We start from the raw sequence: 14959 nt of genomic DNA on the forward strand, positions 1-14959 counted from the left end.
CTTGTGTCTCCTAAAAATCATCAGCTCTTAAAAGTCATTGCACTGACCACCAGGCTATAGGGGTCAACAAACCAAGACCATTGAAATAGATATTAGAAGATCCTCTTTGTTTGAGAAAAACAGGGGGAACGGAATCCGACGGCAAAAAATCAGCTGTCGGAATCCGTTCCCCCTCTCCCATTATGAGAGATATTGATGTAGTGGCTTAAAAAAATGCTGATTCTAATTTGTGTTTGGATGTAGTTACCTGGCACCAGTTCAAATAAATATATTTTGGAGTTGTTGCCTTTTATTATGATAGGAAAATATGGGATCAAAAAACAAAAAAAGAGCCCTAGCCGGGACTTGAACTTGTGTCTCCTAAAAATCATCAGCTCTTAAAAGTCATTGCACTGACCACCAGGCTATAGGGGTCAACAAACCAAGACCATTGAAATAGATATTAGAAGATCCTCTTTGTTTGAGAAAAACGGGGGGAACGGAATCCGACGGCAAAAAATCAGCTGTCGGAATCCGTTCCCCCTCTCCCATTATGAGAGATATTGATGTAGTGGCTTAAAAAATGCTGATTCTATTTTGTGTTTGGATGTAGTTACCTGGCACCAGTTCAAATAAATATATTTTGGAGTTGTTGCCTTTTATTATGATAGGAAAATATGGGATCAAAAAACAAAAAAAGAGCCCTAGCCGGGACTTGAACTTGTGTCTCCTAAAAATCATCAGCTCTTAAAAGTCATTGCACTGACCACTAGGCTATGGGGGTCAACAAACCAAGACCATTGAGATAGATATTAGAAGATCCTCTTTGTTTGAGAAAAACAGGGGGAACGGAATCCGACGGCAAAAAAATCAGCTGTCGGAATCCGTTCCCCCTCTCCCATTATGAGAGATATTGATGTAGTGGCTTAAAAAATGCTGATTCTAATTTGTGTTTGGATGTAGTTACCTGGCACCAGTTCAAATAAATATATTTTGGAGTTGTTGCCTTTTATTATGATAGGAAAATAAGGGATCAAAAAACAAAAAAAGAGCCCTAGCCGGGACTTGAACTTGTGTCTCCTAAAAATCATCAGCTCTTAAAAGTCATTGCACTGACCAATAAGCTATAAGGGGTCAAGAAATCTGCATAAGTTTGATAGATATTAGAAGATAGTTTTTATTTGATAAATTTTTCATTGAACCATTTGGATGATGTTTGCATTTGAAATTAGTTTCAATACACCTTCTTGCTTTCTCTGAGAATCGAACCACTGACCTTGGCGTTGCAAGTGCTAATGCTCTACTGTTTGAGCTACATGAAAGCTTGACAAAGTTAGATGAAATGTATGGGGATTACCTAGTTTATGCCTTTTTTATATTATGAAAATCTGGTATAAAAAAAAGTCCAAGAGCCGGGACTTGAACTTGTGTCTCCTAAAAATCATCAGCTCTTAAAAGTCATTGCACTGACCACCAGGCTATAGGGGTCAACAAACCAAGACCATTGAGATAGATATTAGAAGATCCTCTTTGTTTGAGAAAAACAGGGGGAACGGAATCCGACGGCAAAAAATCAGCTGTCGGAATCCGTTCCCCCTCTCCCATTATGAGAGATATTGATGTAGTGGCTTAAAAAATGCTGATTCTGATTTGTGTTTGGATGTAGTTACCTGGCACCAGTTCAAATAAATATATTTTGGAGTTGTTGCCTTTTATTATGATAGGAAAATATGGGATCAAAAAACAAAAAAAGAGCCCTAGCCGGGAGTTGAACTTGTGTCTCCTAAAAATCATCAGCTCTTAAAAGTCATTGCACTGACCACTAGGCTATGGGGGTCAACAAACCAAGTCCATTGAGATAGATATTAGAAGATCCTCTTTGTTTGAGAAAAACAGGGGGAACGGAATCCGACGGCAAAAAATCAGCTGTCGGAATCCGTTCCCCCTCTCCCATTATGAGAGATATTGATGTAGTGGCTTAAAAAATGCTGATTCTAATTTGTGTTTGGATGTAGTTACCTGGCACCAGTTCAAATAAATATATTTTGGAGTTGTTGCCTTTTATTATGATAGGAAAATATGGGATCAAAAAACAAAAAAAGAGCCCTAGCCGGGACTTGAACTTGTGTCTCCTAAAAATCATCAGCTCTTAAAAGTCATTGCACTGACCACTAGGCTATGGGGGTCAACAAACCAAGACCATTGAGATAGATATTAGAAGATCCTCTTTGTTTGAGAAAAACAGGGGGAACGGAATCCGACGGCAAAAAATCAGCTGTCGGAATCCGTTCCCCCTCTCCCATTATGAGAGATATTGATGTAGTGGCTTAAAAAATGCTGATTCTAATTTGTGTTTGGATGTAGTTACCTGGCACCAGTTCAAATAAATATATTTTGGAGTTGTTGCCTTTTATTATGATAGGAAAATATGGGATCAAAAAACAAAAAAAGAGCCCTAGCCGGGACTTGAACTTGTGTCTCCTAAAAATCATCAGCTCTTAAAAGTCATTGCACTGACCACCAGGCTATAGGGGTCAACAAACCAAGACCATTGAAATAGATATTAGAAGATCCTCTTTGTTTGAGAAAAACAGGGGGAACGGAATCCGACGGCAAAAAATCAGCTGTCGGAATCCGTTCCCCCTCTCCCATTATGAGAGATATTGATGTAGTGGCTTAAAAAATGCTGATTCTAATTTGTGTTTGGATGTAGTTACCTGGCACCAGTTCAAATAAATATATTTTGGAGTTGTTGCCTTTTATTATGATAGGAAAATATGGGATCAAAAAACAAAAAAAGAGCCCTAGCCGGGACTTGAACTTGTGTCTCCTAAAAATCATCAGCTCTTAAAAGACATTGCACTGACCACCAGGCTATAGGGGTCAACAAACCAAGACCATTGAAATAGATATTAGAAGATCCTCTTTGTTTGAGAAAAACAGGGGGAACGGAATCCGACGGCAAAAAATCAGCTGTCGGAATCCGTTCCCCCTCTCCCATTATGAGAGATATTGATGTAGTGGCTTAAAAAATGCTGATTCTAATTTGTGTTTGGATGTAGTTACCTGGCACCAGTTCAAATAAATATATTTTGGAGTTGTTGCCTTTTATTATGATAGGAAAATATGGGATCAAAAAACAAAAAAAGAGCCCTAGCCGGGACTTGAACTTGTGTCTCCTAAAAATCATCAGCTCTTAAAAGTCATTGCACTGACCACCAGGCTATAGGGGTCAACAAACCAAGACCATTGAAATAGATATTAGAAGATCCTCTTTGTTTGAGAAAAACAGGGGGAACGGAATCCGACGGCAAAAAATCAGCTGTCGGAATCCGTTCCCCCTCTCCCATTATGAGAGATATTGATGTAGTGGCTTAAAAAATGCTGATTCTATTTTGTGTTTGGATGTAGTTACCTGGCACCAGTTCAAATAAATATATTTTGGAGTTGTTGCCTTTTATTATGATAGGAAAATATGGGATCAAAAAACAAAAAAAGAGCCCTAGCCGGGACTTGAACTTGTGTCTCCTAAAAATCATCAGCTCTTAAAAGTCATTGCACTGACCACTAAGCTATAAGGGGTCAAGAAATCTGCATAAGTTTGATAGATATTAGAAGATAGTTTTTATTTGATAAATTTTTCATTGAACCATTTGGATGATGTTTGCATTTGAAATTAGTTTGAATACACCTTCTTGCTTTCCCTGGGAATCGAACCATTGACCTTGGCGTTACAAGTGCCAATGCTCTACTGTTTGAGCTACATGAAGGCTTGATAAAGTTAGATTAAATGTATGGGGATTACCTGGTTTTTGACTTTTTTATATTAGGAAAATCTGGTATAAAAAAAAGTCCAAGAGCCGGGACTTGAACTTGTGTCTCCTAAAAATCATCAGCTCTTAAAAGTCATTGCACTGACCACTAGGCTATGGGGGTCAACAAACCAAGACCATTGAGATAGATATTAGAAGATCCTCTTTGTTTGAGAACAACAGGGGGAACGGAATCCGACGGCAAAAAATCAGCTGTCGGAATCCGTTCCCCCTCTCCCATTATGAGAGATATTGATGTAGTGGCTTAAAAAATGCTGATTCTAATTTGTGTTTGGATGTAGTTACCTGGCACCAGTTCAAATAAATATATTTTGGAGTTGTTGCCTTTTATTATGATAGGAAAATATGGGATCAAAAAACAAAAAAAGAGCTCTAGCCGGGACTTGAACTTGTGTCTCCTAAAAATCATCAGCTCTTAAAAGTCATTGCACTGACCACCAGGCTATAGGGGTCAACAAACCAAGACCATTGAAATAGATATTAGAAGATCCTCTCTGTTTGAGAAAAACAGGGGGAACGGAATCCGACGGCAAAAAATCAGCTGTCGGAATCCGTTCCCCCTCTCCCATTATGAGAGATATTGATGTAGTGGCTTAAAAAATGCTGATTCTATTTTGTGTTTGGATGTAGTTACCTGGCACCAGTTCAAATAAATATATTTTGGAGTTGTTGCCTTTTATTATGATAGGAAAATATGGGATCAAAAAACAAAAAAAGAGCCCTAGCCGGGACTTGAACTTGTGTCTCCTAAAAATCATCAGCTCTTAAAAGTCATTGCACTGACCAACAGGCTATAGGGGTCAACAAACCAAGACCATTGAAATAGATATTAGAAGATCCTCTTTGTTTGAGAAAAACAGGGGGAACGGAATCCGACGGCAAAAAATCAGCTGTCGGAATCCGTTCCCCCTCTCCCATTATGAGAGATATTGATGTAGTGGCTTAAAAAATGCTGATTCTATTTTGTGTTTGGATGTAGTTACCTGGCACCAGTTCAAATAAATATATTTTGGAGTTGTTGCCTTTTATTATGATAGGAAAATATGGGATCAAAAAACAAAAAAAGAGCCCTAGCCGGGACTTGAACTTGTGTCTCCTAAAAATCATCAGCTCGTAAAAGTCATTGCACTGACCACTAGGCTATGGGGGTCAACAAACCAAGACCATTGAGATAGATATTAGAAGATCCTCTTTGTTTGAGAAAAACAGGGGGAACGGAATCCGACGGCAAAAAATCAGCTGTCGGAATCCGTTCCCCCTCTCCCATTATGAGAGATATTGATGTAGTGGCTTAAAAAATGCTGATTCTATTTTGTGTTTGGATGTAGTTACCTGGCACCAGTTCAAATAAATATATTTTGGAGTTGTTGCCTTTTATTATGATAGGAAAATATGGGATCAAAAAACAAAAAAAGAGCCCTAGCCGGGACTTGAACTTGTGTCTCCTAAAAATCATCAGCTCTTAAAAGTCATTGCACTGACCACTAGGCTATGGGGGTCAACAAACCAAGACCATTGAGATAGATATTAGAAGATCCTCTTTGTTTGAGAAAAACAGGGGGAACGGAATCCGACGGCAAAAAATCAGCTGTCGGAATCCGTTCCCCCTCTCCCATTATGAGAGATATTGATGTAGTGGCTTAAAAAATGCTGATTCTATTTTGTGTTTGGATGTAGTTACCTGGCACCAGTTCAAATAAATATATTTTGGAGTTGTTGCCTTTTATTATGATAGGAAAATATGGGATCAAAAAACAAAAAAAGAGCCCTAGCCGGGACTTGAACTTGTGTCTCCTAAAAATCATCAGCTCTTAAAAGTCATTGCACTGACCACCAGGCTATAGGGGTCAACAAACCAAGACCATTGAAATAGATATTAGAAGATCCTCTTTGTTTGAGAAAAACAGGGGGAACGGAATCCGACGGCAAAAAATCAGCTGTCGGATTCCGTTCCCCCTCTCCCATTAGGAGAGGTATTGATGTAGTGGCTTAAAAAATGCTGATTCTATTTTGTGTTTGGATGTAGTTACCTGGCACCAGTTCAAATAAATATATTTTGGAGTTGTTGCCTTTTATTATGATAGGAAAATATGGGATCAAAAAACAAAAAAAGAGCCCTAGCCGGGACTTGAACTTGTGTCTCCTAAAAATCATCAGCTCTTAAAAGTAATTGCACTGACCACTAGGCTATAAGGGATCAAGAAATCAACATAAGTTTGATAGACATTAGAAGATACTTTTTATTTGAGAAATATTACAATTAACCATTTGGCTGACGTTTGCATTTGAAATTAGTTTGAATATACGTTCTTGCTTTACCTGGGAATCTAACCATTGACTTTGGCGTTGCAAGTGCCAATGCTCTACTGTTTGAGCTACATGAAGGATTGATAAAGTTAGATTAAATGTATGGTGATTACCTGGTTTTTGACTTTTTTATATTAGGAAAATCTGGTATAAAAAAAAGTCCAAGAGCCGGGACTTGAACTTGTGTCTCCTAAAAATCATCAGCTCTTAAAAGTCATTGCACTGACCACTAGGCTATGGGGGTCAACAAACCAAGACCATTGAGAAAGATATTAGAAGATCCTCTTTGTTTGAGAAAAACAGGGGGAGCGGAATCCGACGGCAAAAAATCAGCTGTCGGAATCCGTTCCCCCTCTCCCATTATGAGAGATATTGTCTCTTATTCAATATCTTATTCAAACTATTATTCTATTTTGTGTGTTGGTGGAGCTTACCTGGGACCAGTTTACCTGGGACCACTAGGCTATTGAGGTAAAAAAAATCAGCATTACTTTGATAGTTATTAGAAGATCCTTTTTGTTTGAGAAATATTACATTTAATATATATTACATCCACATAAGAAACAACACAGCATAGGATGAAAGATGTCTCAACCCAGTATAATAAGAAAGATGAACCTTGTGGCTGAGGGATGTATGAGAAGTCCTTCTAAGAAACATACAGGCTAACATTACCACCAAACATAATCACATGAAATGACCCAAAATATGTAACCCACCAAAATACAATGTTAATAATACAAAATGAACAAAACACTTACTTGGATGAGCTTAAAACAACAGTTTCTCAACCCGGACTCTACACACAAGGTTAGCTAAAGAGGAGGCCATGCTTCTCTCCAACCAAACTTGCCCCAACCCATAGATATCATATAATAAAGGCTAGATGTCTCGTCCGCGCTGCTGGCCAATGGAGGTCAACATCCGCACACGGCGGCCATCTTGCCACAGGGGGCTAGCTCACTCGTAACATTGTGTTTTAATGGTGCATGTACTTTTTAAATAACCACAACTTGCAACTTGGTGAGAGCAACTCAAGCAACAGTTCAAGTGGAAGGAGGAAGTACCATCTTATACCATCAAAACCACTTCACGAGAGTTCCCAGAGTAAGGACAGAAAGAGAAGGAGGGAGACTTAAAGTATACGATATGGGAGAATGTGAAGAGAAGAGACCAGGGATACAGGTGCAGAAGGAAGAAAGCTCGGAAAGAGACCTGAGCAAAGCAGAGAGGAGGTTGTGCATCAAGAAAATGGTGAACCCATACCTTATTGATTTATTAAAAGTCCTAAATGGGTATTTAATATTTTTCACATATATTCTTAGACACTTGGTTGTAACTCATTGCATAATTAAATGTTTGATTGATACACAAAACCTTGATCAGAAATTCAGGTTGATGACAATATGAAGACAAATGTCAAATAATTGCTCATGAGAGATGCAGGTCTGATTAGGCCTTGATTCCATTTCCTCCCTCATTCTTTCCCTAATAATTTTATTTCTTCATCCATTCAAAAACCAAGGAAAAATTTTGAAAGTGCTGAGGAAGAGCACATTTGTACTGACCTGTGTACGTTTGTATTCTTATTTTGGACTCAAAGAGAGAGAACAGACTAGCTTGAGTGAGTTGAAAAAAACGTTTTTTTTTTTTTTTCTCACACACCTTTCTATTTCCTGTTTAAACTTGCTGCACAGCGACCCTCAAATGCTGATGCTAGTGCAGAACAATGCACTAACACCACATCACAACAGACAAGACGAGCCGAAACAAGAGTAAGTCATTAACTATAATACGTACATAGACGAGCACAATCTGAACCAATACAAACAGTTGTACTTTTGTATTGAACAAAAAAAATTTGTTTGCAACTGTAGGTCAAAGAAATGTTAATTTTATTGTCCATTATTTATAGATATTGTGAAACAGACTACAGACTTAAGAAAGACTTAAAAAGCGTGTCTTGATGAACTTTATCTAGTTTGAAATTAACGTTTGATTCTGTTCTGTGTGAATCCTGGTGCCATATTCGACTTATTTCTAAGGACAAATGAACTTCAAAATATTAAAATGAATTTAATTACTATGACTTTTCTGAATGTGTTGTGGCTAAAAAAATAATAATAAATTCACCACCATTGCACTACAAAATGACCATAAAAGTAATAAATTTTCTTTGTGACCTGTAATCCAAATCTTCAGAATCCATATGATTGCTTCGTGTAAGGAACAGACCCAAATTCAAGCCATAATTCAACAATTTCCGTCTCCATCCTCATGACTGTAACTCTTAAATCTCACAATCATTAGGGTTTTATGACATAAATTGGCATTTTTAAAATTGTGATTACGCTTGCCGGTCTGTGTGTGTGTGTGTGTGTGTGTGTGTGTGTATATATATATATATATATGGGTTTAAAATATCTACAGCTGTAAATATGTAATGTTCATTTTAACATTCATTGTGTCTGCTAATGACTTAGTTAACAGTCGACTGTTACTAAAACAGAATCATTATTTCAATGACACACATCACTCCCCTCCTCAAAGAATTGCACTGGTTGCCAGTTGCTGCTCGCATCAAATTCAAGTCATTGACGTTTGCCTACAGAACAACCACGGGTACTGCCAGGCCCGTCGCGACAAGGCAAGCAAACCAAGCAATTGCTTGGGGCCCCGAGCTGGCCTGGGGCCCCAAGTCAACGACTGGTTAAGAATAAAATGCAACGACAAACTGCGTGAGCACCCCTTTGATAGTCAATGCAGTAAAGTGCAATGACACTGTTATCGGGATACCCCTCAAGAGGGCCCCACTCGCTGACAGCAGCCAGCCAACCACGCGATCTCTGCGGCCGGCAAAATACAAAACCTCCTCGGTAGTCATAATGAAGCGGAATTATGCTTCAGGAAGCCAGAAAAGAAAAACAAGATAGTGGTAAGTGATAAATTACACTGGATAAAATAGCTCTACTTGTCTTGTACAAATGGTGTAATTTTTGCAGCAGGTAGGCTAGCAAAAATATGTTTATGTTAGCTACCTGCCTGACGGCAAATGCTGCTGGTAACGAACAGTTAGTGCAACTTTTTTTTAGCTGTAAAATGTTTTTTTTTTAACGGGATAAGGAAGACGCAGATCTGTTCCATGATCACTGTTTGTCGTATTTATGTCCATTTTGCTTGGGGCCCCCAAATTCCTTCAAACGGCCCTGGGTACTGCTCCCCTGTACCTAAACTCATTACTTCAAACTTACGTGCCATCCAGAAACTTGCGCTCTGCAAGCGAACGGCGTCTTGTGGTGCCATCACAAAGAGGCACAAAATATCTTTCTCGGACCTTTACCATGACTGTTTCCTTGCTGGTGGAATGATCTGCCTAACTCAACCAGAGCTGCTGATTCCGTAGCCATTTTTTAAAAAACTGCTGAAGACCTATCTTTTTCGACAGCACTTGATCCAGTAACACTAACTCTTTCTCCTCTATTCTATCTTTAAAAAAAATAAAAAACTGCGTTAGATTGAACTGCGAAGGGTCATAGCACTAACATACTGTTGTCCTACTGTTAGTTTAATTGCTTACGGTATATTGTTCTCATTTGTAAGTCGCTTTGGATAAAAGCATCAGCTAAATGAATAAATGTAAATGTAAAATGATAGAATATTCATCAAATGCATTGCTTATACTGTTTACAGAAATATAATCAGTTCAGTTATCCTATGTGCTTATAATAATGCAGATTATAGTATTCTGTTTATTCCAGGGCGTCCTGTGGACCGGATCACATTCCATAGAGTAGAAGAAACAGGAGCAACCAAAAGGATCACCAGAGATGCTTCAGAAAGATCAGAAAATGGCAGTTATAAAAAAAAAAACCAAAATTACTATGCAGAGTGCTGGAGTGAGCCTTTTGTTACTAGGTTTTCAGGTGTTAATGGGTGTAAAGTTTGCATGCCCATGCCGTTTTTGGTGGAACCAAGGTGTAGCACTCCTCATCGTAACTGTCCCTGCTTTCTTTGCTGGGCTAATGATGCATCTATTTTTAAGATTTCAAAAACAAAATAACAGTGAATTGTCTGAAGGACAGGACAACACAGGAATATCTAAGAGTGGAAAAAAACTTCATTGTATGATTCGCTTCATTCCATCACTACTGTGGGTCTGTGTATTTTTAATTGATGGTGATTATTTAGCATGTGGACTGACAAGCTGGAATGGACAGTACAGCTGTGATACAGATGTACATCCCAATTGTGTGAGCTGGTGCAAACCTGAATCAAACCAAGGAACAGATGAGACTGGAAAATATATCTACACACAAAATACAATCAATATATCAAAGGTAATACCAAGTATTTTTTACCCCACTCTATTCCAAGTTTTGTCAGGGAAGGATAAATGAAACAGAAATAGATCAATAGAACTAATAATATTCCAACTAAAATAACAAGAAATATGTAACACAGGACCTTAAAATTACTAATGGCGCTTTTCCACTGCACAGTACCAGCTCGCCTTGGCTCGCCTCGCCTCGACTCAACTCGCCTCTGTTTGGTTTTCCACTGTGTAAAAGTTGTACCGGTACCTGCTTCCAGGTACTTTTTTTCGTATCACCTTCGGCGAGGTTCTAAGCGAGCTGAGGCGATACTAAAACGTGACGTGACACATGGCAGACTGCTGATTGGTTAGCGAGAATCGTCACTATTCACTGCGCCATCATTGCACGCGCCAGACGGAGTATCCTGAATAACCCCGGCATTTTTAAATAGTTTTGCCAGAGATTGCGTGATATACCCATTACTAATATTATGTAAAACAGCATACACTCGATTTCCTCCATTGTCCTGTGTGTGGGTAGCGGGTGTGTGTCGCGTCGCTATGACGACCAGTGTACTATTGTGGAAGTACTATATGCAATGGAAAACGGAGCGAAACGCGAGCCGAGCTGACACGAGCTGAGACGAGCTGAGTCGAGTCGAGCTGGTACTGGTAATGGAAAAGCGCCATAATTGTGCATATTTCCCCATATTGGGGAATTTACCATTTCACAAAGATAAAAACATGAACATATGTTCAAAATATAGGGAATCAAAATATACAAGAGCGGCAATCATCGGGGTCCAAGCATAAATGGCCCATGTGGATGATAGTTTGGATTTGATGAAGAAAGTTAGCGATACATGCTGGTGTCAAAAGGGACAACTGGCTTCCACAGGAGATCACCTATTTCAGCCTTCAGAAATGATTTTAATAATTCAGAAGATCTGTCTGTCTGTGGACCGAGATGTTGGGGATGAACTCCTGATCGAAAGAACAAAAGATGAATAGATCGATGAATATAACAAATGATATGGTCTTCATTTTAAATTGACAGTAATATAATTAGTCATGTCTTTTTACTTTTTTTGTTTTACTGGATATTTTCAAACTCTGGTGCAGGAAGACCCAAGAAAAACCATAGGAGCACTACACACCAACCATTCAAAGGGCAACACACCAAAGAACTGAACTAAACTGTGTATAAAAACAAAATGAGGCAATGAACTAGACACAGGTGAAACTAATCATTAAACTTATCAGAAACCATGTAGACAAACAAGGGCATACCGAGGCCCCATCCACTCGAACATGGGTAATTTCAAAACCCACAACTTTTGTTGCAACAGTTTGGCCATTTGTCCTCACGCAAATGCAGTATCAGGACACTTTAAACAAACCTTTCTGAAAACTCCTGCCATGGAGAAGATTTTCAGAAACTCCGGTTGTAATGTTGTCGTATCGCCGATTTGCAATGTTGTCGTATAGCCACAAGATTTTAGCTTGTGACGTCGGCGTGCGCTGTTATCTCCTTTTTTTTTACGTCAGATTGTGCATCGCTTTCTCCTTTGTTTACATCACGCGAGTCTGTAAAACTATGCAGGTCACTGCATATGACAACATGTTGTTAGCCAAACGGAACCGGTAATAACCTTTTTTCAGGCTTCTGATTGGCCAACATGGCTTTACGGTTAGGGTTATATCGCCACCTTTTGGTTTGGCATGCTCGTGACAGTGCTTCATAGCTTATGTTTTTTTAAAGGAGGAATTACTCCTGTGTATGTGTGGACTAGGCCTCAGAAACTATAACAACCAAGTAAACATGAACTTCAGACAGGGAAAAGTAGGAACAAAAACAAAGATGAATCTTGACAACAACATGTAAGTGTATAATAGTGTTTTTATAATGTCTAAATATGAATACAAAAGTAAAACCTTTAAAAAAATAACTTTATTAGTAAGTAGAATGACAAAATTACGATTATAACCAGCAGATGGTAACATGACCACTCATTGGCTCACTTTCTTTTTAAAAGTGTTGGTTTCCAACAGTAATCTCCACTAAAGCATGTTGTTGCAACTACATTATGAGGACTATCCATAGGCGTAATGGTTTTTATACTGTACAAACTGTATATCCTATCCCCTTACACTGCCCCTATCCCTAAACCTACCCATCACAGGAAACATTCTGCATTTTTACATTTTTAATAAAACATTGTTTTTTATGTTGTTTAAGCTATTTGAATTACGAGAACTCTTGCAATGTCCTCATAAACCACGTTTAAGTTGTAATACCAGTGTAAGACGCATGTCATTATACAAATTTGTGTCCTCATAAATCACATAAACCAACAAACACACACACACACACACACACACACACACGATATTTTCAATATAGTTGGGATATGTCATTGTGAAAATATCTTTTAATGGTCTATAAGCATTTCACATATTTTCATGTAATCTAATAGTATAAAACTACATGTCCAGTGCACCATAATTAAAATAGTTTAAACTATTAAACTATTAATGATAGTTTAACATTTACTGTGAGCCCTAATAAACTCTACAGATACATTATACAATATATTTTTATAAGGCATACTCCTGTTTTAAATACCATTAAAGATATAATCCAACAGAAATGCCTAATGATGATAATGTTTTCTTACATTTAAGTGAAGGTAGAGAATTAAAGGTTTCAAACCAAAATATTAGGGAATTTAGACAGAGAAAACCCTGTTATATGTCAAGTGAAATCAACTCAAGTCACCGGTTTTCCATAAAAAGAATTGGGTGTTTTGTCTCTTCTATGCTACTAAATCAACTCGGACAGCACATTCAAATAGTTGGCATTTCAGTCTAAGTGAATTCCTGATATTTTTGTAAAATCTGTTAATAAGGAGCGAGTTTCTCCAACAGAACTTGCAGGGAAAGATTCCTTTCTGTCACAATTTTTGACAAAAACAATTGTGCTCCTAACCCATTAAAGGGTTAGTTCACCCAATTATTTAATTTCTGTCAGTAATTACTCACCCTCATGTTGTTCTAAACCCGTAAAACTTTTGTTTATATTCGGAACACAAATTAAGATCTTTTTGATAAAACCCGAGAGGTTTCTGAACCACCCATAGACAGCAACGTCATTGCAACTTTCAAGGCCCAGAAAGGTAGTAAAGACATAGTTAAAATAATCCATGTGACTACGGTGGTTCAACCGTAACATTAAAAAGCGACAAGAATACATTTGTGTGCAAAACTCCCAAAATGAACGACTTTATTCAACAATCCCTTCTCCATGTCAGTCTGCTACTCTGATCACGTAGTAAACACAGTGCAGCATCTCCGGGTTCTACATCAGAACTCCGGCTCATTATTGGCTGACGCTGTTCACGTGAGCACCACGACACATGCGTGTGATGCTGAAACAGAAGCTAGCCAATAATGAGCCGGCGTTCTGACGTAGATTTTAGCTATGTCTTTACCGTTCTGGGCATTGAAAGTTGCAATGACGTTACTGTCTATGGGTGGTTCAGAAAACTAATAAAAAATATCTTAATTTGTGTTTCGAAGATGAACAAAGGTCTTACGGGTTTGGAACAACATAAGGGTGAGTAATTAATTACATAAATTTCATTTTTGGGGGAACTAACTCATTAATATACTTATAACTTATAGCATAGTTTTTAGTTAATGTATTGACTTCAATGATCATGACATTCATTGTATTTTTTTAAAATAAAGTCACTAGGTTATGGCCTGGCCTTGCTCTCCTGCAGCATCCTCTGCATCATACTATATATGAGTAAAGGCAACAACAGAAGTGGAACTTCAGTGTCAAGACAACAAAGACCCGAGGAAGTCGTGGAAACTGAGACCATTGCTCTGCAAGTTCCACAAAGTGAATGAAATTATCACCTTGCTTGTGTTCATATGTTCTATTCATGCTCTCTTCTGCTGTCTGAGATTCATTTCTGATTTGTGAGAGTGAGTTTTAATTTCTGTTTCAATGTGTTTATTCTTTAACTGATCATCTAATCGTCTATGACTAATGTAGATTGTCAAAGTGCTTTTCATGTAACTTTTAGTACATAGTATTGTTTTCATTTGTTTATCTACAACTTTGTATAAAAAACAATAATACGTAAATGAATTACACTTTTATGTGAATAGATTTATTATTCATTTGTTTGCATGCAAATTGCAAAATGATCCTGTTAAAAAAAATGTAAAAATAAATAATAATAAAAAAGTACGTTTCATTATCATGGACTTTTAGTTTGTTTTATCAGTCACATGTTCTCCTTTGTCTCAGTTTACCATCACTTATCTGTTGTCATGGTGATTCATTAATCATCACAGGTGTTCATCATTATTTCCCTCATTTGCTTTGTGTTTAGGTTCCAGTCTTCTCAGTGGTCATTGTTCTAGTCACGTTTCTGCATAGTGGTTGGTTTATTTTGTGCATCTTGTTTATATTGCCTTCTGGGTGGATTATTAAAGATGTTCTTCGTCATGTGTT

The 14959-nt window shown here is 37.9% G+C and overlaps 1 long non-coding RNA gene across 2 annotated transcripts; it reads left to right on the forward strand.

Annotated features, from left to right (window-relative positions):
• Nucleotides 1-7815: 7815 nt before the first annotated feature.
• On the forward strand, nt 7816-14842 carry LOC306987755. Of its 2 annotated transcripts, none has more exons than XR_013795243.1 (3): nt 7816-7894; nt 9878-10456; nt 14182-14842. It is a non-coding gene; the product is annotated as an uncharacterized lncRNA (long non-coding RNA). The 2 variants fall into 2 exon arrangements; XR_013795244.1 differs by having other exon boundaries at nt 7841-7894; nt 9861-10456; nt 14182-14315.
• The last annotated feature ends 117 nt before the right edge of the window (nt 14843-14959 follow it).

Source organism: Phoxinus phoxinus (genome assembly GCF_949152265.1).
Source record: "Phoxinus phoxinus genome assembly, chromosome: 20".
NCBI classification, from domain to species: Eukaryota; Metazoa; Chordata; class Actinopteri; order Cypriniformes; family Leuciscidae; genus Phoxinus; species Phoxinus phoxinus.